The sequence below is a fragment of the Mauremys mutica genome, chromosome 7, assembly GCF_020497125.1.
Source record: "Mauremys mutica isolate MM-2020 ecotype Southern chromosome 7, ASM2049712v1, whole genome shotgun sequence".
In the NCBI taxonomy this organism is placed as follows: domain Eukaryota; kingdom Metazoa; phylum Chordata; order Testudines; family Geoemydidae; genus Mauremys; species Mauremys mutica.
Genome location: NC_059078.1, coordinates 26,241,099 through 26,269,051, shown reverse-complemented (window position 1 = coordinate 26,269,051; position 27,953 = coordinate 26,241,099). Strand labels below are relative to the sequence as shown.

The following is a 27,953-nucleotide window of genomic DNA, read 5'->3' as shown; positions in this document are numbered from 1 at the left end:
ATGAGTAACAATCTTGTGCTGCAGTAGCTAATGTAGGCCAAAGAGGAAAGGCAGAGAGAGTATAAAAACAAACAAAAACAACAAGTCCTGATTCTACAATTGGATCCACATGGGTGGACATCTGTCTCTGTGGAGCTTCATTGTAACATCAGGGCCTATTTGGAATAAACAAAATACATGGTGGGGTGGCAGGCTACATCTAGTGGAGGGAGGGGTTTGCCCATTGTTTGAGAAGCCCTGCAAAACACACTCATTGCTCTGCTGCATGTGTAAAATGAGGTCACTCCAAGCTCCTCACAGTAAAATGCAGACAATACCCTAGATCATCAAACATCCTTTCTTATCTCTGGTCCGCGTTCTGCCCTGAGATGCGTGCAGGGCCCCCGCTAATTTCCATGGGAGCTGCACATGTGCTTTAGAGGGCAGAACCGGCTTTATTTACAGAGTGTGGGAAAGCAGCAGTATATCCCATGGATCAGCAATTAAAAGTTTTACTTTTTGGAGTAGAGAGGTGACCCCAAAATCTGAAAGTAACGGAAACAAATTCATGTAATTACAAAGCCTCATGTTTCATACTTCCTAACAGGTCTTAATGCCAGCCAGGATGCACTTGACATAGATTACCAGGTTTCTTTCAGGGCCACATCCTGCTCTCAGCGCATAGCACAAGCAACCAGCTATGAACTGGAATTTCTACAGTCGATCAATTGGCTTCTCCCAGGCTACAGGGTAGCATTGAGCCCCTCTGTACTATTACTCATCCTCAGAGCTGCAGCACTTTTCCGTCTTTGAGCCACTGGGCAGAAACACAGATCTGTCACCTCCTTCTGCACAGACAAGCCATAAATCACCTGATTTTGCTGTGTCCAAGATGGGAAAGAGGAAGGACCTGCCCCTAAAAGCGAGTAGTGATCTACTATGAAAGCAGAATTAAGAATGAACATTGATATGTTGCTGGCTGAATTCTAATGCACCATATGCGTTGTCCGAATAAAGAGCCAAGCAATCATGAATGATTACAGTTGGTTCAGAAAGAAGATGTTATGAGCAATCAATACTCAGTTTATAGTGTTCCAACTCCAGGCCAGATAGGCATAAGTAAAATATATAATAAATGTGCATTTAGATGTAGTTAATAGTGCAACTTAATATCCCATGTAAGTACAGTATTATATAGCCTTATATTGCTCTTACCATGAGGAATAATTTATAGGTAAAGAAACAGAGCTTAAAACTAAGAGACTGTGTTTTTAAATAACCTACCTGAAATGCATACTTACTTACCTTTTATTCTCCTGCTATGTGTGCACTGAGTTGGTCCAGGGAGTTCTATGAGGTAAGAAATTCCTGTGCAACAAAAGTTCCTTTTCTAAAAAAATGAACATAATGGAAAAGGCGAACAACTTACCAGGCAGCTGAAAAAGGAGCTGACTGTGTAGAGAATTTCACACCTAATGGCTTTTGGTTAGTAAAGAATATAAACAAAATGTAATTTTCTATGCAATTATAAAGGGTCACACAAAATATTATGTTTCAGAAAACCATGCAAAGAGTATATTGCTCACTACATCCTTAATTCTGAAAATACTTCCTAGCATGAGTAACTTTACTTCCCTTACATAAGTAAAGTTACTCTGGTGCGTAAGTATTTGTGGGATTGGGGCCTAAGAGACAGTTTCCTTTTTGAAACAGTTTGTGTAACAGTAACAAGAGGAAGATAAATTACTTTGAATGGTAGCAATTAGAGAAAAGAGGAGTGTGATGAATTTACCATGTGGAAAACATCTTATATTTGTTTATAGTCATTAAACTTAGCTTTAATGACACTACACTGATTTCAGAAAGAAACAGTTTATTTGATGAATAGAAACAAGCTGATCAACAGTAAGTACTTCCCATACACATGATAATAATGTTATGTTCTCTAAATACCTTGATACTTCACACTTTTACTAGACATTAAATTACAATGACTGTCTAATACATGCCCACTGGTAATTTCTAAGGATTCCTTAGTTTCATATCAATGTCCTTAACCACATATCAATATCACAATCCAGAACATGCCACTCACTTGAGGAAATTATTACATGAAGCACTATCAAATGAGGGGTTAAGGTAAATAGAGAATACTGACCCATTGTTGCAGAACATCACATTCAAACATCACTCTACACAAAAAAAACAAAAAACAACCCTCCCCCCACACACATTGCGGATATAGTTTGTGTCAACACATCTGAGGTCTTTTCATAAACACTGTTGAAAAAGGAAATTTAAACCCACTTTCAAATGAAAGTCAATGTGCAGTTACGTGCATACTAGATACACAAAATTCATTAAATACAAAATTCATACTGTACATTTAAATGAAAGAAAGAATGTGCAGTACAAGCCTGATTCCACACTAAAATAATAATAATTTATCTTAAATGTTAGCCAAAAGTTGGTTTAATTTCTTACATTTAGAAGGGGGGGAGGAACTACCAAACATTGCTGAAATAAAATATTTTCCCAACATCACAGTGTTTATTGTAAACCCCGAGAGTCTATTTCAGTATATGAAAAGATTTTTCTCCAAACATCATAGCTATCACATGAAATGAAAAAAACGAAATGTTAGACAATTTTTTTTCTTTAGGGGCTAACTCATAGCCCTGATAAAAGTTTAGATTAATACTCTTACAATATGAATGGAGCAAAAAGTGCTCCTAAAATAATGTCTGTGACAAAATTGGCACATACATATAAATATCTAACTATACAGTTTTGTTTTTATGACCCTATTTTCACCTAGTTTATTTCCTACTTCAAGTATTCAGTTGCAGAGTTAAGGTAAAGACCTGATTGTAAGAGACACAGACAGTTGTCCCTTACTATGACAACAAGTTCACCACAAGAAACAAGTTCTGTTGTCTGAGTTTGCAAGTGCAACATTTGTCATATGTGCTAAATAAACTCCCAAGAGCTTTGCTGTTTTGAAAACAAAGATCTAAAATTCCATTGATAGTTAAAGGACAAACTTTTTAAACATGAATGAATTTGGATCACGTATGCTATTCTAATTCTATACATTTTATTCTATTTACTGAGATGAAACATCAAGAAGGACTCCTGCTTGACTTAGTTGCTCTTTATTTGCACCAAAAATGATGGTACAATAAAATACTGTTTTCTACACAGCAATCATTTTAAAGGGGTTAATATAGGTATGGCTCACATAGGATGTTACTTTAGGGATAATTGCACCAATGATTTCAAAAAATAATATTTTTCTAAATTCAGTGCAAGACTTTCGGAATAACCACTTTAGAATACTTTTTTTTTTACAGCAGCAAAGAAAAACCACTAAGAATTAAGGCCACCCATGCTTAAATTCATTGTTTGTCCTTTAATAATGCAAATATTCAATTGCCACTCACGTCAGTATAGAAGTACTTCTTCCACTGACAAAAAGAGAGATGCATCAGTAAAACAGCTGAACATTTGCACATGTTTGCCAGACTGGCTGAAAATGGTTATGAAGTTGTAAGGATCCTCTCTCTGAGGAAGTGGTAGAGATTTAACTCTCATTTGTGTCTCATCACTACATTAGAATGACTTCAGATTTTTTCTTTTTTCCTGGCATGTGCTTTAAATTATTCATCTTTATTTGAAATTCGTTGTTGACACAGACAGCTTTTATTTTCTCCTCATTCATTAATATTTTCTTGTTTAACATCGAAAATTCATTGGGATCCATGATGGAGGCTGTTTGTTCACTACAGAAAACAACGACAAAATGGTCCATCATTTATAGGAGGCCTAATGCATATACTGTATTCACAGCATTCTTATCTTGATATATTTATGAGTCCCAGCTTTTATTAATACATACCTGTATGCATTTGGATGATAAAAGGTTGATCCACTCCTGTATACGTGTGCATGTATACACATATGTACATATACATACCTCAAGCTTTTACCATCCACTAATATATAAATTTGGTATGTAAATTATTGATGATCAATTTAGATGTCCCATGCATTGTCAGAGACACACACCATATTTTCATAAGGCTAATCCTTGCCAACAGCAAGTAGTACCAAAAATTGATTTCATTTCCAACCTGGCCCAGAGCTTAATACTCGTTACGCTATCAAAATATGATTATTTGAGTAACAGTAGATATAAGAAAACAGAGGAGGGTAAAGGCTTAGTTTTTACTTTTCTGAAAAGCCCACTTCTAACTGGGGGTAAGATTAATGCAGACTCCATTATATAAGTGTACTAATACCTCTTTGACAATCTAGTCCACTTTAGAAGTGTTACTGTAGAATACGCTAGGCAGAATCAGCAGATGAAGATACTGCACCTAATAGAACCTGAATTACACATTAAAAATCAATACCAATTTATCAAAATTGGTTAAAAGAATCCATTTAACTGAACTTCATTAAATAATAATATTCTGAACACAAGACCCATTAAAGGTGGAAATGAAGTTCTTGTAATTTCTGATTGAGTCCCCTTCATTATTTTCCAGAGTATCTGACTTCATAATGACTACAAGAAATAATGGAGTAGACACCAATTTATGCAGCATTTCATCTGGTAACAACCTCAGCATTCATCTTCTGTTTCTATGATCTGCTCCAGGATGTCATGGTTATGTTTGGAGATCCACTGCAATAGATTATCAGCTTAATTCTGCAGTGCTGCATTTTTCCCTCCTCTTTCTCCAGCTCCTCTGACAACTGTAACAACACAATAAACCATTCCAATTATTAAAATGCTTGACAGGTACAAATAGTGCCAGTTCTTACCCAATCAAAGCTCTCATGGAAGTAAGAAGAAATGTTGCCTATGTAGGGAAAGAGTCAGAACTTAAAGATTTCCAGATTTGAACCTATCTATTATATTTATAGAGTGCCAATCATCCTAGTACCTAGGCCCATGTTTATTTCTTCTACAGTTTACTTGTACAGCAAGATCTAAAAGAATGAGGCTGCTTTTAAATTCCAAAGATGTTAGATACCACTAGATATTGTGATTTTTTTCCATGTTAAACATATTTGCGTGTCTTACGCAAATAGACAGGATCTTAGGAGTGGAAATGCTGCAGTTGCTGACAAACCTTAAGGTCTTTATTTTGAAAGAAGGCATGCTCCTTTCATTTGTCTGCAAGTAGAAAAGCAATTACTATCTGAAATAAGAGCCTGGTGCTGCTGCCCCCTCCCAAGAGGTGCTGAGGGCTCTTAATTTCCAATGAATTCCATGGCAGATGAGAGTATTCAGTACCTCTCAGGACCTTCCAGGATTGAAAGTACTGAAAACAACAAAACATTTTACCAGTATATTTTAAGATAAGTCCATTTCAATTTTCTAGAAAGTAGATTGAGGTATTTTAGAAATGCAAATCTCAGATTTATAAAAGGTTAAAATACAAATGTTCACGATGACTATTTTTGTCTGTAGCCACTTACCCACAAGCATTGTACTTACTAGTATGAGTAGTGTTATTGAAGTCAATGGGATTTCTCAAAATAGTAAGCACTATGGGCCAGAGTCACAACCCTAGGAAGTTAGTAGAAAGACTCCCACTGCCTTCAATGGGCTTTGGACCAGGCACAAAATCTGGTAGTAAGTATACGCAGGGTCAGACCCAACTCACTATAATGGCAACAGAACTCAAGTAACAATAAAATGCCTAACAGCCTTGAATACAATGCAGTCAAACAGTCTTATTCAGTACATGTATATGTCAGATGGGGGGTGGGGGGAATTAAACACTTCCCTTGCAGTACATGTGCACATTAGTTTATTGAGTTTGTGAATAAAAAAGGACAAATGCATTTACCTGCTAGGATTCTCAGTTGTTGGTCCCACATTCATGTAACTGACAAGTTTCCAAAATGTTTGTTTAAAAATGGCATAAAATATATTATTGCATTAAACAAATCATCTTTCCTGCTCTTGGTACTGTTAAAAGACTATGATGAAGTTGTTTTGTAAATAGAATTATTTTGGCTAAAATGGCTTCTTATTTTTAAAAGTTAACACTTTCTCAGTGTGGTTATTCTGAAAGTGCAGCTCCACACTGTTTAAGTGCTGTGGACAAACAAACATGCAAAGAATTTGAAATCTGTATTTACAGGTACACGTCTGTGTGGTGGCTGCATATATTTATAGTCAGATGAACTATCAATCTTCCTACAAGAACTCGTTGCAATTCTTTTGGTTAAAACACTTAGGACCTGATCCAAAATCCATCTAAGTCAGAGGAAAGATTCCCACTGACTTAAATGGGCTTTGGATCAGGCCATTGAATAGGACAAAAATGACTTCTGCAGAGCTGGAAAGCAAGGGAGTTCCTAAAGTAGATCATGTTACTAGTTCTGGCACATAAAATCTTTGCAAACTTTTTATGAAAACTGTAAGTCAGAGCACGTGTTACATTTTGTGAACTGTGCATAGTTCCCATTCTTTTGGGTACTGAGGATTTTTTAATCATCCAAAGAGATATATAGATACAGGAAAAACCCCATGGAAATTAACGAGAAGTTAACATTCCTGCAAGTATTAGAACAAAAAATGTCTACTCCATTTTTTTAACAGGTTGGGAAATGAATAAAACAATCACAGTGATTGTTTTATCACAATCTTCTATGTAGCTTGATATTTTACAAGCTAAAGCACCTTTGTAATTAACACTCGTTTATGCTGTTAAAAGTAAAGAACTCAGATCAAACAATGCTAGTCTGAGGAAGAGCAATAACATGCAAAATACAATCTCTCTGAAGTCCATTTTCCTACTTTTCTTTTAGGGTTTGATGTACAATAAGAGAACTCCTGGATAAAACTCCACCCACTTAATCAACCAATCCATTCTTCAGGAAATTATATTATTGGAAGTACATGAAAAACCTGTTCACCACAAGTGGGAAATGCACAATATTTTTCAAATAAATCAAATATATATATATATATATATAAAAGGATATTGCTGTCAAACACCTACAAGGCCTGAGTAAATATAATATATATTTCTGTTTCTTCAGTGCAGTACACAGCATTAGTCACTGAAAAAAATACAAACCCAAGATTTGGCTAGATATATTGGACCCGATATTCAGAATTGCTGATCACCCACAACTCCAAGTGATGTCAATGGAAGCTACAGGTGCTCAGCACCTCTGAATGTCAATTAGATATCACTGAATGAAAATTTCACAGGGATCTGAAGATATAAAAAGTGTGATTGCTCATAATGTATTTTCAGATTATTTTTCTTTTGGATAAAGACACCGGCCTGATTACTAGTTTCTGCCTCCAGTCCTTTCCTTTCAGTGGTTATTTGCAGAAACAAGCTGGGGGAGAGAGAGGGTAAACACAAAGGGGTTAAAGGGGAAACTGTTTAATAACGGTAGTAAAATGCAGGCTATTTTTGACATCTGGGTTAATGTCCATTATGTTCCATATGCTTTCCAAATGTTTGCAACAAGCACCCACATACAAAAACAGATACTCATTCACCTAGCCTTAAATTGCCCTCTTCTAACCTATTACACATTGTACCAGCATAAAAGGCCAACAACTGATATGGTCATTAGTGAGAGAGAGAGAGAAAATAGCCAGTTACTGTTAGGAAATTGGTATCTCACCAAATGTTGGTACTACAAAGCTATCATTAATGAAAATCCAGTAGGGCCATTTCTGCTCCTTAACAATCTATTAGAAGACATCTGCATTATGACTTAACATCTTTAAAAGTGTTGTCAGAACGAATTCCTTGTATTCCTAGTGAAGATTTATTTATTATTATGATCAAAGTACTAACAAATTATGTTAAATAATTTCATTTGCTTGGTCTAAGCAACTAGCCAAAACAGTAATAATTAAAAAATAGGATTAGAGACCATTGATACTAGCAGTTTTAAAACTGTGCTATGGAATGCCACATTATAATCTGAATGCAATTGCAATCCAAATGCATTCTTAAGTATTTGTGGTCAACCCTAACTATGAAATATTGAAATGGGTAATGAAAAGTGGCATGGAATTCTATTCCTGATTCTGCCACTGACTCACCGTCTGACCTTGGGGCTTTCTATGCTTTCTATGCCTTAAACCCCTTAAATCGGAAGGTAAATAACACAGAACTACCTCACAAGGAGTTGTAAGGCTTAATATCTGAAATGTGCTTCGAGATTCTTGGATGGGTGTTAAATATTATTATTTTTCAGTCTCCGTATTTCATTAAAACTATACACCATAAAAAAAGATTACTTTCATATACTGAATTACAAGTAAAAAGGGAGCATGTGGTTTGTTCAGATACTTGTAACTGTCAGTATTAGCATGTATTATAAAATAGGTGATTGCCAAAAGTCTTCAGTGACAAGTACCATGTAGGCATAACAGAAAGATTGCAGTTGGATTCAGCTGCTGGATTCAGCTAAGAATCTGTTCATGACTTCAGTGCAATCCTGCAGCTTAGATCAATGAGAATCTTGTGGACTGTTTTTCCCCTTCCTCTTAAGTGCAGATGCAAACATGCTCAAAATTTAGAAACTTGAAATTCAACACTAGGGACAACACTGAGTGCTTTTTTTATGAAAATCTAATAGAAATGTGTTCCACTATAATTTTTATTATATTAATACATTATTGAACACAATAGGCAACCTACAATTTGAACTCTTCTGTCACTGCAACCTGAGGACTTGTATTGTTCCTGTAACTTTTTGACTGCCAAATTCTTGGGAGGGGACAGATCCACATAGAAGATTTTGAATGAATAAAGATCTGCCTGTTTCGAAATGAGTATAGCATTCTGTCAAATACTGCTATATGGATTTAAAAGTCTCTAGCAAAGAGGGCCAAACCCAGAGAAATAATTAAAATATAAATTTTTATCCAACCTGAAATAGAAAACTTGCAATACTGAGATGCCAAAGACACCTAAGACACTTGCTGAGTTAAGTGAAAAGGTAAAATCTAGTTTGAATTTATAGCATTCCTTCAGTGTCCCTCTAGGAGTTTGGCTTTATGCCAGTGTTCCTTGTTAAAAATTTGTTAAACGTGTTTGGCATTAATGCAAACACAAAGTACTCATTTGTTACAAATTCTATTGGAATGCATTCATTTAAGGCAATGAAGTAGTTACCAGAAAAGAAAAAATGTTCATTAAGTACATTTTAAAAATACAATGATGTATGCAGTGCATAACTATGGCGCCCCAGTGGCTATATAAATATCTGACAGAATAACCACAAGTTGTGTTTGGTTTGAAATTGGACTCTTAAACACAACCGATAGAACAAAAACAGGTTTTGTTTGTTGTCAAAACTGATGTTAGTTTTTCTTGTTTAGAACTAGTTACAATAACCAAAGTTTTGGCATACAATTTCTTACATCTCAAATCAATAAAACATACAGGTTAAAATAATGCAGAAGGAAGTCTCTCGCATCAAATTGTAAATTGAGCACTGCATATTCTATCCAGAAAACACTGAATCCAGAAAACAAAACACTCTGCTTTCAGGAGAGCAAATTTTAGTCATTCTTAAAAATTCCACTGAGAGGAAATTACACCTGTTAGTTTTGCAATTGTCTGACAACATTTGGGTACATGTAGGCAAAAAGTTACTACTTAATCATAGTACAGCAAGAATAAAATAAACATCCCAAACCCTGTTTAAACAATTTAAATCTTAATAACTTATCCTCTTCTTCATGGTAACATGAAATATTCCTGAATAATGATAATTTCGTAGAAGAGACCATTTTGAAGTTTGTTTCCTAGGCGTTAGAGACTATCATTAAATTGTTAAAACAGAATAATTCTTCCTCTTACTATACATTGCTTTACAGATTATTCACAGTAAATCTTAAAATAGTAAAAATATGAGATTAAACTATCCTTTTTTGAAGATTCCAAATAAAAGTAGATAGAGTGAAGTAAGACAATGCAGGTATAATTATTTAGTGATTCGCAATAATAATCTATAAAACAAATACTTTTAAAGAAAGGACTTTATTCATTTTCTGGAAGGGTAATTCAGAAATGATCACATTTTGTTATTTATGTTTTAAATTCTTTACACAATAAAGTTAATCTGCACAAAAAGATCTAGAGCTGGTTGACTTCCTGCATGGATCTGATGAATTTTGCAGATTTCTATAATGCCAGAATTGTCAAACTACCCTAATAGCTTTCTTTGACAGGGTTGTAGATGGAGGGAAGTGGTAGGTGTGGTATATCTTGACTTTAGTAAGGCTTTTGATACTGACCTTCTCACAAACAAATTAGGGACATACAACCTAGATGGAGCTACTATAAAGTGGTTGCATAACTGGTTGGAAAACAGTTTTGAGAAAATAGTTATCAGTGGTTAACAGTCAAGCTTGAAGGGCATATCTAGTGAGGTCCTGCAGGGACCAGTTGTGCTCAATATCTTCATCAATGATTTAGATAATGGCATAGAGAGTACACTTAGAAAGTTTGTGGACAATACCAAGCTGGGTGGGGTTGCAAGTGCTTTGGTAGATAGGATTAAAATTCAAAATGATCTGCACAAACTGGAGAAATGGTCTGAGGTAAATAGGATGAAATTCAATAAGGACAAATGCAAAGTGCTCCACTTCGGAAGGAACAATCAGTTCCACACATACAAAATGGGAAATGACTGCCTAGGAAGGAGTACTGCAGAAAGGGATCTGGGCGTCATAGTGGATCACAAGCTAAATATGAGTCAAATATGTTTAGTTTGGAGAAGAGAAGACTAAGGGGAGACATAACTGTTTTCAAGTACATAAAAGGTTGTTACAAGGAGGATGGAGAAACATTGTTCTCTTTAACCTCTGAGGGTAGGACAAGAAGCAATAGTCTTAAATTGCAGCAAGGGTGGTTTAGGTTGGACATTAAGAAAAACTTCCTGTCAAGGTAGTTAAGCACTGGAATAAATTGCCTAGGGAGGTTGCAGAATCTCCATCATTGGAAATTTTTAAGAGAAGGTTAGACAAACACCTGTCATGGATGGTCTAGATAATACTTAGTCTTGCTTTGATGCCGGGGACTGGACTAGAATTTCTCTCGAGGTCCCTGCCAATTTTATAATTCTATTCTATAAATTGCTAACCTGAGTTACGAATAACAGCAGATACCATAGGAATGAATAAAATCAAATTGTTCCAAATGATCTGGGCAATGACAGTCCTTGAAAACTACTGTACCATTATATGATAGAACTAGATGAAGATTGTGAGCCTTGAGACTATTTAGACAAGGATGCTTTCTCTACTAGGAATGTTTATAAATCAGAGTTAGGACATCAATGTTACTTGAAAAAAATTTTTAATAGATACTTTTTTATAAAAAATAAGTCTAGTGCAAAAACAATGCTAATCTGAACTATGCCAAAATTTAAAACATATTCTTCAGTGTGCAATTTCTACACTGAAATAAAAAGGAGATCAGAGGAGCTCCATTAAGAATCACTTCAAAATATTGTTCTCACAGGGCCTGAATCAAAGTCTACTAAAGTCAGTGGACAAACTGCCTTTGATGTCAATGGGCTTTGGATCAGGCTCAGAGAGGGCAGAAAGGAGCAGTCACTAGGGCACAAAGCTGTTTGTCAGGATGCTAATGTCTCCTCCAAGGTGCAGAGTTTGAAACAGGACATTTGCTAATATTTTAAATGAGCAGAAATACTGAATCATGAAGTGGCTCAAACGACAAGAGTTCCCAACATGATCCTAAAAACTGGCATTAGTAGAGATCACCTAATGAAATTGGAAGGAGCCTTTTTCATCCTTGCTGATGTGGAATGCTATTTATTCTCCTGCTAGGGACTAATTAGGGGCCTTGTCTGAAGATCAAGGTTTTGCAGTCTCTGCTTCTTAATAACATGGTTTGCCTATCCGCCACCTGGGACAAGGCAAGGTACTCTCTTTTACTCCAAACAGCAGGCACTGCCTTAGGCCTGTGCAGGCAGGAAACTGTTTCGGCACTTTCAGTAATTTAACCACTTCCCTATTGGCCTTCTATAACCATACTCAAAGTCCCGAATAAGCAGTGACCCATCCACCAGGAGTGCACCTATTTAATATAAATTACTATGTGATTGGATATCAGATAGTAAGGGAAAACTTATTATTATGATAATAAATGATATCAGAACTGTATGATCTGTTTATTTATAGATGAAGCGGAGGACACAAATCAACAAACCATTTGTTTTGTTTCAGAGTTAGAGACAATTCAAACTTTCAGTGGCTGACAAATGATGTGGTTAAATAAAAGCTGTGTCAAGCCCCCAATCTAATAAGTCATCTTATTAGGAAGTTGTGATGCCCTGCTTGCCCTGGCTTGTCTGCTTTACTGAAAGATCTCCTGCTGGGACCTTTGTGGCATTACACGAGGTAGAGAGGCTGCTGCAATATATGAGCCTTGATTCTGAGCAGCCAAAACAGCAGGAGAACTAAGCTGCAAAGAATTAAACATGTAACAACTCTACAGCACAGACAGTGATTGAGGTTGGCCCTTTTGCTGTTGACACATTCTGGCCCCTGTAGGTTGTGGTCACTAAGCCCATTAGAATTGCAGTGTGGCAACAGCTAGTTCAGCAAGTTCAATGTGTTTCTGTTTTATTTCTAAATGCAGGGCGCAAGCTCGCAGTGATAGCAGAACGAAGTAAGGCAACAGAACCATGCTATAAACACAGTCATCATTGTCAGGGATGTGAAACTTGTTTTCAAAAACTGTTTATTTTTGGCAGATGGAGCTTGGATGGATTTTTGCATTTTGTTAACTGTATTTTAATTTCAACTTACTGCATGCTTTAAAAAAAAAAAAGCCCCGAGTGATGTTGTTTCCTTTTAAAAGAGAAAATTGTCACTAGTTAGAGTGATCTCTTTGTTACTAGGAATTCATGGAAAAAATGAAAACAGATGGCATGAACCCACTAAAATCTCATTTGGGGTCAATCCCATTCATTGGCACTCACTATAATTAAATCCACGCTCCTCAGAAGTTTGGTAAAAAGATATGCAAAATACCTCTCATTCAGAAAAAAACCCAGAGAATGTGAAATGAGCTCTAAATGCTGAACGCACTTAAACAAATGAGAGATCTATATGATCAAGACAGATTTAGGGCAAGATTTAAAAGGAAAAAAAATCCTAGGCAAGTAATTTAAGTTAGGCGGTATGTATAACACACACATTTTAAAATGATGATTCCTCCCTCCACAGGATTAGGCTTTTCTGTGCACTCTGGGAATGGTGAAAGGTTGCCAGTTAGGGAGACCATGTGTTCCTGAATACTGGGAGGGTTCTCAAAAATGAGTCTTCGATCCCAGTTTTTCTAAACTCCTTCAGGCTTGTCACCTGAAGGAGCCATTGGCCAGTGCAGATGGTGCAAATGACAGCTGGCTGAGTGCATGTGTCCCTCAAAGACTTCCTTGCCCTCCAAACCTGTTGTAAATTGCCAGCCTGCTTTCGCCCCCACTGCAAGGCCTCTTGGAGACTGTCGACCCCCACTGCATGAGTCCTTGAGCCAAACACTCCCCATATTTAGACTTAAATCCACAGGGCAGCGGGGAAGGAGGAGAAGGGAGCTTCTTGGCTGAGCAGGAGTAGGCAATTTCTCTTGGTCTATGCATATTTCCCTGACACCCTCATCCCATCCCAGGACAGGTGAGGTGACAGGCCTTTCACTTTAAAATATGGTCACTTAACTGCCAATACATCATTTCGCTGCTGGTGAATATGCAACCCCATGCCAGCTACCTTTTCCAGACAGACACAAAGCTGCTGGCAAGACCAAATCACATTATTTGTCAGCCACCAGTGAAGGAGGAATAGCTTTCCCTCCCATCCCCCATTTTGTGTTCTTGGTAGTTGGCCTGATCTGAGTTAGGCAGTAGCTATGGAAATCCATTGGTTGATTGGCTCTGGAATCTCCAGTTTTGTGGGATTTATCTTTTCTGTCATGCCTAGATTTGCTGATAGTGAGTTTGGGATTAGAAGGGAATACTTCCATGTATATTGGCCTGGCACTGAGAAGTTTGTTTTAATTTTCCCCTGCAAGAGTTAGCTGATAGTTAACCGTGAAAACTGTTTGGAGTTGCATTTAGCTAACTCAGGTTACTGTTTCATTGTGCCTTGCTCCTGGAAGCATATAGGTCACTACATTTTTGTTGTGCTGGAGTGCCTTGTGCTAGTGGTTGGAGGTTCAATGCAAAAGGATCACAGGCACAGAGCAGGGATACAAGGGAGTTAGTTTTGTGGCTGGATCAAGTGTGTGGATAGGTGTTAAGATGGAACACAGATTTGAAGTACTTTATGCGTGGGCCCATTTCCTTCCCCTGAGGAAAAGGCTGGATTCTTGGCTTGAGAGGACATGTCTTCTTGGAAATGCTGGGCACAGAGTGGTGTTCTTGGAGCTGATGGCTCCCGTGAATTGGCAGAGAATTGCTGGGATTATCATTTTTGGTCCGGTAGCCATTTTGTTATTTAATTTAATACAAGTACATCTAGCCTGAGATGACATGCACATGCTTTTTCCAATCACATGGGGGGCGGGGAAGTAAAGTTTGTTTATTTTTAAATATTTGTGTAAGCTAACGAGTTTGACAGCCTTGTTCCTTGGACATGCATATTTATACTGACAGTTATGCCTCTAGTCACACAATGGGCTGGTCTATACAGCACCAGCTAAGCACACTAGAGAGGAGTTCTAACATGTTGCATGTCAACTACCCAATGCAGACCCTGCTGGCATGCTCTGAAAGGTAACTAGTTCACATTAAGATACAGGGCTACGTTAATGCAAAATAGATACCTTTTAAAACACACCAGCAAGGTCTGTATAGAGCAATTAGAGTGCATCACATTAGTGCACTTTACAAATCACACCCCTCTGGCACAGTATGCCACACAGTGTAGACAAGACCTTGTTGGGTTTTTTTGTGATTTAAACAAATTATTAGCACACTGTTTTACTAGTGCATTCCATTAGCTAATAGTCATGCACTGCTTAAATGGAAGTTATTAGAATCTGAAACCATCACCTGATTGTTGTAGTGTGTTGCAATTAGGGTTGTCAAGTGATTTAAAAAAAATCACGATTAATCGCATGATAAAAAACAATTAATTGTGATTAATCGCACTGTTAAACAATAATAGAATACCATTTAAATATTTTTAGATGTTTTCTACATTTTCAAATATACTGATTTCAATTACAACACAGAATACAAAGTGTACAGTGCTCACTTAATATTTATTTTTGATTACAAGTATTTGCACTGTAAAAAAAAACCAAAAGAAATAGTATTTTTCAATTCACCTAATAACAGTACTGTAGTGCAATCTCTATCATGAAAGTTGAACTTACAAATGTAGAATTATGTACAAAAAAACTTGCATTAAAAAATAAAACAATGTAAAATTTTACAGCCTGCAAGTCCACTCAGTCCTACTGCTTCTTCAACCAATTGCTCAGACGAATAAGTTTGTTTACATTTGCAGGAGCTAATCCTACCTGCTTCTTGTTTACAATGTCACCTGAAAGTGAGAACAGGCGTTCTCATGGCACTGTTGTAGATGGCATCGCAAGATATTTACGTGCCAGATGCTCTAAAGATTCATATGTCCCTTCATGCTTCAGCCACCATTCCAGAAGACATGCTCCCATGCTGATGCCAGGTTCTTCTCGATAACAATCCAAAGCAGTGAGGACCGACGCATGTTCATTTTCATTATCTGAGTCAGATGCCACCAGTAGAAGGTTGATTTTCTTTTTTGGTGGTTAGGTTCTGTAGTTTCCACACTGGAGTGTTGCTCTTTTAAGACTTCTGAAAGCAAGTTCCACACCTCTCCCCTCTCAGATTTTGGAAGACACTTCAGATTCTTAAACCTTGGGTCGAGTGCTGTAGCTATCTTTAGAAATCTCACAGTGGTACCTTCTTTGCGTCTTGTGAAATCTCCAGAGAAAGTGCTCTTAAAATGAACATGTGCTGGGTCATCATCCGAGACTGCTATAACAGGAAATATATGGCAGAATGCGGGTGAAACAGAGCAGGGGACATACAATTTTCTTCCAAGGCATTCAGTCAGAAATTTAATTAATGCTTATTTTTTAATGAGCGTCATCAGCATGGAAGCATGTCCTCTGGAATGGTGGTTGAAGCATGAAGAAGCATGTGAATGATTACCATCTCTGGCATGAAAATACTTTGCAATGCTGGCTACAAATGTGCCATGTGAATGCCTGTTCTCACTTTCAGATGACATTGTAAATAAGAAGAGGGCAGCATTATCTCCCTTAAATGTAAACAAACCTGTTTGTCTTAGCGATTGGCTGACCAAGAAGTAGGACTGAGTGGACTTGTAGGCTCTAAAGTTTTACATTGTTTTGTTTTTGAGGGCAGTCATGTAACAAAAAAAAATCTACATTTGTAAGTTGCACTTTCACCACAAAGATTGCACTACAGTCCTTGTATGAGGTGAATTGAAAAATACTATTTCTTTTGTTTATCATTTTTACAGTGCAAATATTTGTAAGCAAAAATAATATACACTTTGATTTCAATTACAACACAGAATACAATATACATGAAAATGTAGAAAAACATCCAAAATATTTAATTAATTTACATTGGTATTCTATTGTTTAACAGTGCTATTAAAACTGCGATTAATTGCGATTAATTTTTTTATTTGCGATTAATTTTTTTGAGTTAATTAACATAAGAACGGCCGTACTGGGTCAGATCAAAGGTCCATCTAGCCCAGTATCTGTCTACCGACAGTGGCCAATGCCAGGTGCCCCAGAGGGAGTGAACCTAACAGGCAATGATCAAGTGATCTCTCTCCTGCCATCCATCTCCATCCTCTGACGAACAGAGGCTAGGGACACAATTCTTACCCATCCTGGCTAATAGCCATTTATGGACTTAGCCACCATGAATTTATCCAGTTCCCTTTTAAACATTGTTATAGTCCTAGCCTTCACAACCTCCTCAGGTAAGGAGTTCCACAAGTTGACCGTGCGCTGTGTGAAGAAAAACTTCCTTTTATTTGTTTTAAACCTGCTGCCTATTAATTTCATTTGGTGACCCCTAGTTCTTGTATTATGGGAATAAGTAAATAACTTTTCCTTATTCACTTTCTCCACACCACTCATGATTTTATATACCTCTATCATATCCCCCCTTAGTCTCCTCTTTTCCAAGCTGAAGAGTCCTAGCCTCTTTAATTTTTCCTCGTATGGGACCCTCTCCAAACCCCCAATCATTTTATTTGCCCTTTCTGAACCTTTTCTAGTGCCAGTATATCTTTTTTGAAGTGAGGAGACCACATCTGTACACAGATTGCATGCACTAACTGTGATTAATCGACAGCCCTAGTTTCAATATATGCTTATTTTATTGCAGGATAAATAATTCTAATTATGAAGCAAATGAAGACGCCTTCGGAGTAATTTAGAGATGTATTACATACGGTAAGCCTGTTCTTGCATTTAACAAAATATAGTTTCACCTTCTTCTCCTTCAGACAATTCTTAAATAATATATTTTTTCACATGGTTCATCACAGGAACCTGTTTATATATGCCTAAAGCTTCTTAGTTAAAGTTATATCTTATTTTAATTTCTAGAGGAAAGATGCAATTCTTTGAAATGCTAACATAATTCATCTTTTTGAAGCTGGACCAGCTAGCTGTACTCGCTCTTAGAACTGATAGAACATTACCATGCCGCCTGAACATGACCTTGTAGGCATAGCTACTTCTTATTTTTCAAATACCGATCCAAACAGCATGCAACAATTTGAAATCTAACCCATCTTAACCCATGTGGGCCAATTATGCTCCACTCTTAGGGTCTGCCCATGCAGTTTTCAGTTCAGGATCAGGAAGACTTAAGGCCCAATTCAGGTGAACACTTATGAACACGCTTTAATGTTTTGACTTCAACAGGATTTAAACATGCACTTAAACAAAAAAATATGCTTACGTGCCCTTTCTGAATAGTGACGCTTTCCTGAATTGGGGCCGTAGAGACTATCATTCTATGATGGGGCACTTACAGAGCATGTGTAAAGCTACACCATGGAGTTACTGACAAGTCTTTACAATAAGCACTGATGCAATAAGGAAGGAAAAAATGAAAGAGAGAACCAATTTTTTTAACGAGACCTTAGGCCACGATCCTGCAAAGATTTACATGTGTTCTTAACTTAAAGCATGTGAATAGTCCTACTGAGGTTTACAGGACTATTCATTTACCGTGAATACTTAACGGTAAGCATCTGTGTAAGAGTATACAGGCTCAGGGCCTTAGACTACAAGTTCTCAAAGGCAGGTAACAAAGTTTGCTATGTGACTGCAAAGCACCATGTAAATTTACAGCACTATATCCATGAATTTCAATGTTTAAATAGTAATACAGTATAACAAAGGGCACTATTAAAAAGCAAACCAGTTCTACTTGGCATGTTACTGCACATTTGGTATATTACAAATGAAACTAATCTAAGAACTGCACTTACTTTGTGGTTTTGACCTTACAAATAACAAAAAATAACCAGAACAACCCATCACACAATTGCACTGATTAGTATTTTTATCCCACAACCCCTTCTCTCCCCTCTTACTCATTTTCTTTTTCCCCCGTTGTTCCCCCATTCCATCTGTGGCTGGAGCCTGGAGCTAACCACCCCGATTTTCCCTTTTGTTTCAGTTGTGCTCCTTTCCAAGCACCTTTCTTTTCTCCCCCCTACCCCTTAGTAGTGCTTTCACTGCTGTATCCGTCTTGGTTGCCAGCCTATGAAGAGCTCATTTTCTGAGTGGTGGCATTGTGACATAACTGGCAACTCGGAATTACCATCACCATCTACTTTACTTGCATACTACAGGCCTATTGATTGGAATGAGGAGAATCCCCATGGCAGTGGGTCAAAGGCATCTTTGAGGTCAGCAGAGTGTCAGTTTAAATAAAAGAGTAAGAAGAGAGAGACCTTTATTATGCATCCACAGGGCACTAAATTTTAAATGGCGAATCTTCAGTGGAAGTTAATTCCTGAAGACACACTTGTGAAATGATAATAGAGATAATACAGCCCACACTTTGATATTTCTTCTGCTAGCTTCATAGGGACTCCCAGGAAAGTCAATGGGACTTGCGCTCCTATTTCCCTTGGCTGCTTTTGAATCCCTTTCCCACAGAGACTAATTCTGACACAGGTTACATGAAAGGTTGGTTGACTCAACCAAAGTTCAATACCTTGTGCATGCTGGTCCCTTTGATTGGAAGAAGGGGCAACAAGATTTTAACATACTAGAATGTTTATCAGCCTTCTTCCCTTTCTCTGAATTGAGCCAGAAACTTAAATGCTGAGGACTAGTGTAGGTAAAAAGCCCTAACCTCTACCAGCACCCAGCTCTGACCTTCCAAGACTGTTTTTTTTTAGTACCTAGATGACTGGCTTGTTCCCCCAGCTCTCATATGCAGCAGCCTATCTTCTACACCAGGGAATAGCATAACTGAAAGAAAAGGGAGCAGGAATCAGAGAAATAGCTGGAGCATGCAATTAATTTCTGAGGTTATGAGGCGAGGTTATGTGGTCTAGAACATAAGGTGTGTGGAAGAAGGCTGCACTGCAGATGTGGATGGAAAGACATTTTTGGTGCAGATGCTTATCTGTTCCAAACCAAACAAACTCCAATCTTGCTGAGGTTCCCCAAAGCTATTTGTGATTTTGGAACCAGTAATCATTTGTACTTTACACCCCTAGCCACAGCTTATCCATTGCTTAATAGGCAGAAGCATTTGACTGAATCAGGAATAGTTTCTTAGCAGCAGCTCAACAACCAAAGATAGTGTAGGTAAGTAGCTGTATTTTCAACCCACAGAATCACAAAAATGAGAGATGGGAAAGAGGTAGCAATAGTCCAGCCCTCTCACTGCCTCTGCAGGATTGTTTCCCACAAAATGCTTTCTAATGGTTTGTACAGTTTTATTTTAAATACCTCACAGGATGGATCTTACAGTGTTGCAAAGTGACACTATAATCAACATAAATTGTTTAATAGGGTCCATAGAAAATGTAACCAGTTAAAACAGTTTAATTATTTTCCAGGTTAGAAAACCATTTAGGACCTGATCTCTCCCAGGACTGGAAGAGAGGAGAGGAGCAGCATCTCACAACCCAATTGAAACCTCCCTCCCATCCTCCTGGGAAGCCACTCAAGACCGAATTTCCCCTTCTGGCTTCTTGGGGATCTGCCATAGCCAGAGACCAGAGCTGATTATGTGTCTATAGGAAAACTTCTCCAATTAGATCCTTATTTAAATTATTTAACAAGATAAGGAAATGGAATTATTCACAAAGGAACATTTTTATGAAAATGATTTTAAATATATTGAAATGAAACAATAATTCTAACTAATATTAAGGCAGTTTGTGCATCATGATTTAGAATATTCAGCTATGCACCAGTGTCTGTGTTTGTGGAATGCAATTTCTAATGATGGTTGACACAATCTACATTTGTTGATATTATGACCATATCAGCCTATGTTGGGATTTTGTAAATATACTGAATAAAACAGTGCACTTTTTCCAACTTTATTCCATCCTGCTATGAGCACTTCCTGTTGGCAGAAGATAAACTGCTTTGCTTACTTTCAATGGACTTGCTTGGTGCTCCTGCTGTTAGATAAACTTTCAAGGATATTTTTGTGACAGGTACAAACCTAGACAGGAAAGCTTGTGAAGAAATCCTAAATTAATTATATGTCAACATTCAAGCCTTGAGAAGGAGCAATTGTCATAAATTTTTTTAAGGTTAGAATCCAATTTTAGTTGAAAATGTAAAAAAGTTCACTGACTCGCTTGTAAGTCAGTGCCAATAAAATGATATATTTTACATTCTTTAATGGCCTGTTTTAGCTAAACATAGGGGAAAAGAAGCTATGATTTTATTCTCTTGAAAATTGAATTGTTAAATCATGTAAAATGATTACAGCTATGAGCCAATACCAAACAGTGTTGAATTTATAAATTGAAATTCAGCATTCCCTAATCCTCTCTGTTTTATTTGTTTTTCAAGAAGGTATATAAGGGATAAAAAAAAATTGTGCTAAAAAAATATCTTCACCACTTGTAATGCAGTCATCCCATGCTCATGCCAACAAAACCTTTATCCTATACCACACAGCATATATTCTATCCAACCACACACTGAGCCCGGCGGAAGAGTCTGTCCTATGTCGGGGACTCTTGCTGCCCCACCATCCCCACAAACATGATACAGTTCTATGGTGATCTGGAAGCCTACTTTCATCATCTCCAACTCAAGGAATATTTTCAACACACCACTGAAGAGTGCACTGACCCCAGGGGCAGCTCCAGGCCCCAGCACGCCAAGCGCATGCTTGGGGCGGCATGCCACGGGGGGCGCTTTGCCAGTCGCCGGGAGGGTGGCAGGCGGCTCCGGTGGACCTCCCGCAGGCGTCCCTGCGGAGGGTCCGCTGGTCCCGCGGCTCTGGTGGAGAATCCGCAGAGCGCCCCCCGCGTGCCGCCATGCTTGGGGCAGCGAAATGGCTAGAGCCACCCCTGACTGACCCACAGGAACCCTCCTACCAACACTACAAGAAGAAGAATTCTGCGTGGACAACTCCTGACAGTCGAAATGACAGACTGGACTTCTACATAGAGTGCTTCCGCAGATGTGCACAGGCTGAAATTGTGAACAAACAGCATCACTTGCCCCATAACCTCAGCCATACAGAACGCAACGCCACCCATAGCCTCAGTAAAAACTCTGACATTATAATCAAAGGGGCTGACAAAGGAGGTGCTGTAGTCATAATGAACAGGTTGGATTATGAACAGGATGCTGCCAGGCAACTCTCCAGCACCACATTCTACAGGCCACTATCCTCTGATCCCACTGAGGAGTACCAAAAGAAACTACACCATCTGCTCAAGAAACTCCCTACTATAGCACAGGAACAAATCTACACGGACACACCCCCAGAGCCCCAACCAGGCGTATTCTATCTGCTACCCAAGATCCATAAACCCTAGATGCCCCCTCATCTCAGGCATTGGCACTTTTTACAGCAGGATTATCTGGCTATTTGGACTCTCTCCTCAGACCCTACACTACCAGCACTCCTAGCTATCTTCAAGACATCACCGACTTCCTGAGGAAACTACAATACATTGGTGATCTTCCTGAAAACACCATCCTGGCCACCATGGATGTAGAAGCTCTTTACACCAATATTCCACATGAGGATGGACTACAAGCTGTCAAGAACAGTATCCCTGATGAGGCCATGGCACACCTGGTGGCTGAGCTTTGTGACTATGTCCTCACCCACAAACATTTCAGATTTGGGCACAACTTATACCTTCAAATCAGTGGCACTGCTATGGGTACCCGCATGGACCCACAGTATGCCAACATTTTTATGGATGACTTAGAACAACGCTTCCTCAGCTCTCATCCTCTAGTGCCCTCCTCTGCTTGTGCTACACTGGTGACATCTTCATCATATGGACCCACGGGAAGGAGGTCCTTGAAGAATTCCACTTGGATTTCAACAATTTCCATCCTACCATCAACCTCAGCCTGGATCAGTCCACACAAGAGATCCACTTCCTGGACACTACAGTGCAAATAAGTGACGGTCACATAAACACCACCCTATACCAGAAACCTTCTGATGCTATACTTACCCACATGCCTCCAGCTTCCATCCAGGACACATCACATGATTGTCTACAGCCAAGCCCTAAGATACAACAGAATTTGCTGCAATCCGTCAGACAGATACAAACACCTACAAGATCTTTATCAAGCATTCTTAAAACTACAATATCCACCTGGGGAAGTCAGGAAACAGATTGAAAGGGCAAGAGGGGTACTCAGAAGTCACCTACTACAGGACAGGCCCAACAAGCAAAATAACAGAACACCACTGGCGATCACGTACAGCCCCCAGCTAAAACCTCTCCAGCACATCATCAAGAATCTACAACCTGTCCTGGAAAACGATCCCTCACTCTCACAGACCTTGGGAGGCAGGCCAGTCCTCGCTTACAAACAGCCCCCCAACCTGAAGCAAATATTCACCAGCAAGTACACATCACACCACAGAAACATTAACTCAGGAACCAATCCCTGTAACAAACCTTGTTGCCTACTCTGTCCCCATATTTATTCTAACACCACCATCAGCCACACCATCAGGGACTCATTCAGCTGTACATCTACTAATGTTATATATGCCATTATGTGTCAGAAATGCCCCTCTGCCATGTACATTGGCCAAACCGGACAGTCTCTATGTAAAAAAATAAATGGACACAAATCGGACATCAGGAATGGTAACATACAAAAGCCAGTAGGCGAGCATTTCAATCTCCCTGGGCATTCTATAACAGATTTAAAAGCAGCCATACTTGAACAAAAAAACCTCAGAAACAGACTTCAAAGAGAAACTGCGGAACTAAAATTCATTTGCAAATTTAACACCGTTAATTTGGGCTTGAATAGGGACTGGGAGCGGCTGGGTCATTACGAAAGCAACTTTGCCTCTCCTGGAATTGACACCTCCTCATCAATTATTGGGAGTGGACTACATCTGCCCTGATTGAATTGGCCCTGCCAACACTAGTTCTCCACTTGTGAGGTAACTCCCTTCTCTTCCTGTGTCAGTATAATAATGCCTGAATCTGTAATTCTCACTCCATGCATCTGAAGAAGTGGGTTTTTTTACCCACAAAAGCTTATACCCAAATAAATCTGTTAGTCTTTAAGGTGCCACCGGACTCCTTGTTGTTATATATTCCCTTTGTCTATATATATATATATACACACACACAGAATATAATTGGTTTTATGCATGCTATTAATATTTGAGCACGAGAGGGGTTAGGAGAGAAAAGAGCGAGTGTGTGGAAACAATATTGGTCCACTGAGAGTTGCTTATGTTTAGAAATATTTGCTGTAGTTTTAGTGCTGCTACAGGTTTCTTGAGAACTTTTCAGTTTACGCTTTTCAGCCAGTGACGTTGACATGTCTTGGAGAAAATTCTGAACACTGAAAACAAGAACGAATATGTCGTTAGAATGCTCTATGGACACTACTAGGAAAAGCTATAAGGATGGTGGAGCTACACTCTACTCTACCTGTTCCCCTCCATCTTCGGGGGGAGAGATAGCTCAGTGGTTTCAACATTGGCCTGCTAAACTCAGGGTTCTGAGTTCAATCCTTGAGGGGGTCATTTAGGGGTCTGGGTCAAAAATCTGTCAGGGAATTGGTCCTGCTTTGAGCAGGGGGTTGGACTAGATGACCTCCTGAGGTCTCTTCCTATCCTAATCTTCTATGATTCCATCTCTAAATTCCTTTTAAAGGAATGTGGCACAGTACTATAACTCTAGCTATGCCATTACCCGGCAGAGTTTCCTCACTGCAGCACAGACCACAGTTCCAGTCTTCATTCTGTGCCTCAGCTAGAAGTGGTATTGTCATCCATGCTAAAATGAGAACAGCTGAAAAAGCTGACCATGGTATGTCAAGGAAGGTACTAGTACAATGTCCTTGTGCTTCATCCTGGTAGGGGTACACTTCAAACCAGTCTAGGGAGGAAAGACTCTAGGTTAATTGTAGCCTTAGCAGCAGGAGTGATTGGAATCGGGGAGGAGAAGAGAAGGGAAAGGATATTGGGCCACATTTTGGATGCAGCTGTGGGCAGTATATAGGAGCCTGCTATGGCCCCCAATTCTGGGGGCAATTCTATGATGACCCTGGCATAGATTAGACTAGCCAAATGGCTGCTCTAAATCTGGAACACTGGAAATGGACCTCAGGGAGAGAGATAGTCAGGTGGGTATATAGCTGTAGTAAAGTGTGCACTGGCCACAACCATTCCCTACTTTTATGCAGGGGACTGTAGTGAAGGTGGCTAGCTACACTGGCTCTGTACCTACCTGACATTCCTCATGTAGAAAAATACCAAGCAGGGAGATCTAGCTGTTCTGATGGTGCAAAGGGAATGGAGAAGTTCAGAGGATGCAGCCCATAGCACTGAGCATGAGTAAGAGTGACAAAAAGGTAGCCTGGGCTGTAGAGTAGAGCAGAGGGTATGAAAGAGTCCTATTACTAACTTGGTGTAAGAACCTGACTCCACCCATTTTTCTCAGTATAACCATTTGTAAAACATGGATAATACCTACCTGGCTTTGCAAAGTGCTTTGACTGCTCTATAGATCTCAACCAAAGCTCACTGATGTCAAAGAAAGTCTTTCCAATGATTTCAGTAGGCTTTAGGCCAAGCGCTATACATGTAAAGCATTATTGTTATAGTCCCAAAATGCCAACACTCAACACACACATGCAAACTGTTTTCACCAAATTCTGGCTATCAACGTACATATGTATACACCAGAAATCCTGCAGGCAGCAGCATGAGCACATTGCAGTTAGCTGGCCACCCTGACTGCTTCTTCTGAAAAGCTGTGGATAAATCACTCCACATGTCCTCCATGGGGAAGAGGAATAAGTGATATGGATATCTGGCCACCTGGATATTTTATATGAAAAAATGCTTACATTATTTGTCCTTATAAAAAGCCAGCCATGCAAATTATTCCTACTCTTCTCCGAAAAAAACAACAACCCAATCAAACAAAATCCATAGATCCCAAGGGACTGGGCATAGGGGCTAGTCTCAAGAAAAATAGAGTGTATATTCATGCCAGTTTTGTGGTGTATACATGTGTCTATGTGTTGATATGGTGTTGGATGGGGGTTGTGTTGCTTTCTCCACAAGCCATTCTCACAAAAAAATTGATTCTATAAGGTGGAAACCTCATGAGACCACACAATCTTGCAAGATTTTAATCATTTTAGGCCAAAATCTGTTCTCAGGACTTTCTGGCTGCATCCGCATCAGAAACAGAAAGTAGGCCCCTTATACATTTGGATCTGACATGAAACCAGAACTAAAGAGCTGTAGATTTGAATTCGAATCCCTTGACATTTGAAGGGGATTGGTTCTGAAGTTTTTGCTTTGGTCCATCTTTAACACGTCTACATTTGTATGTAAATAATGTCTGGATTATCTGTCAAACTAGTCCTAATTCTGTATATTTGATATGTGTAAAAATTAAAAATAAGCTGTATCATATTTTGCTGTAGTTGGATACTGACCATTTTACCTGTACAAGGAGACATATTAGCAGCATATTCTTCACAGTTAAACATCCCACATGGCTGATTGTTACATTTGGACATTAGCAATTTATTTATCAGAATAACTGTGGATAATAGAATGGCTTGAAGTAGTTTCATTTCCTCCAAAATGATAATAAATTGGTAGCGTGAGTGCTGACTTGCTGCAATGCAATTTCATTACTTCAGAGGTTAACGGAGCAACTTCTTTCTGTTGATCTTCCTGTCACCATAGGCTACAAAAGACTGTCTGACAGAGTCCAGTTTTCAGGAGAGGTGTAAGTATAACAGAGATTATCAACATTAAAAGGAAAACTGTCCTCCTCCATTACATTCTGCAGAGCTAGCATGCAGACCAGTGAAAATGATAAAAGGATTGCAAAACTCAACAATATGATTTGACTTCCGCTAAAATAAAATTAGAACCTTACAAGGGTTATGATGCAACATTACTGAAAAAATGGCTTCCTGGCTTACAAATAAACAATGAAGAGATAAAACAAAATGGGAATACTTTAATTGTGAGGTAAAACATCAGTGGCTACAGATCTTGAGCTACTTTTTACAGTGGGTCAATAGAACCCCCTTTTACTGTATTTCTTTCAAGTAATCATCAATGATTTTTGTCAAGCTATGTCGACTCCACATTCTTTTGAATGCTGAATTTATGTTTTTTGTAGGAGATGAAGATTGACAGGGAAAAGGTGGCATCTGAGAATCAGAGGATTAAATTTATTGCTGGTTAAGTGAGTAACTTGCTTAATATGCCTCTCCTTGTTGTGTGTTGCTGTGCTGAAATGCCTTTAAGCCTTGGTAATTCTGTACAATTCAGGATTCCTGTTGATCACTAACAACACTTGGAAAGAAAGTATAACCCATGCTATTTGTGAGCAGACAGAATTGCCAAAACAAGCAGAATGCTTCACACATCTTGTAAAAAAAGAATTGGGAGTAACTTCCAGGGAAAAGGAAAAGTATTCCTCCTACACAAAGCACATTAACATGCTTGCACAAAGTATTCAGTCTATCTAGGATGTTAGTTTACTTGGTGTAGATATGTTAAAACTGCCATTCTGTAGGGAGGAAATTAATTTTGCTGTTAGGGCCCAATTTTTCTCTGAAATATGTTTACATGGTTATATGTACCAAAATGTGAGTTTAATTTGTGTTTGCAGTTACCATAAATACATGCACAAATCAAGTAATTGTACCTGCAAATGACCAAATATGTTTCTGATCATTTGTGCACACAATTACCCAATTTGCACATGCAATTACTGTAATGTCATGTACAAACAAGGCAAAGAATTGCACATACGTTTTTGTGCATGAAGTTGGCCATTCATAGGTTAGAAAATTGGGACCTAAATGTCTTGAAATTGGGCCACTCTGGATAGAGCCATATTTGCAGCTGACAAGGACAATGAGGCTTTGAGGTTTTTGAGGCTTTGAGTTTAATTCACCACTAAAATTCATAGCTTTTCTTTTTAAATTTGTATCCTTTCAAAAAACTTCAAAAATGTGTCTGGGTTCCTATAGAATTTTACAACTTTTCTTTTATTTCCTTTGCTTTTTATAAAACCCTGCAAATAAATGTTCTTATTTGTTATGTAGAATTACATTGTTCGACTGTATAAACATTTTCTTTTGATCTCTGATGCATTAATATATTTTCAAGTAGTAAAACAATGAAGCTGAACTGCCCCCACT

At 38.5% G+C, this 27,953-nt stretch overlaps 1 protein-coding gene across 8 annotated transcripts in view; it reads right to left on the bottom strand.

The window, feature by feature from the left end:
- Window positions 1-1,897: 1,897 nt before the first annotated feature.
- The window catches only part of ERC2 (ELKS/RAB6-interacting/CAST family member 2), an 829,394-nt gene continuing 803,338 nt past the window's right edge, over window positions 1,898-27,953 (bottom strand). For all 8 annotated transcript variants that reach the window (XM_045024524.1, XM_045024526.1, XM_045024525.1 and 5 more), the window contains one exon: window positions 1,898-4,740. The gene's annotated coding sequence lies outside the window, so the exon portion shown is untranslated. The remainder of the gene's footprint in view (window positions 4,741-27,953) is intronic.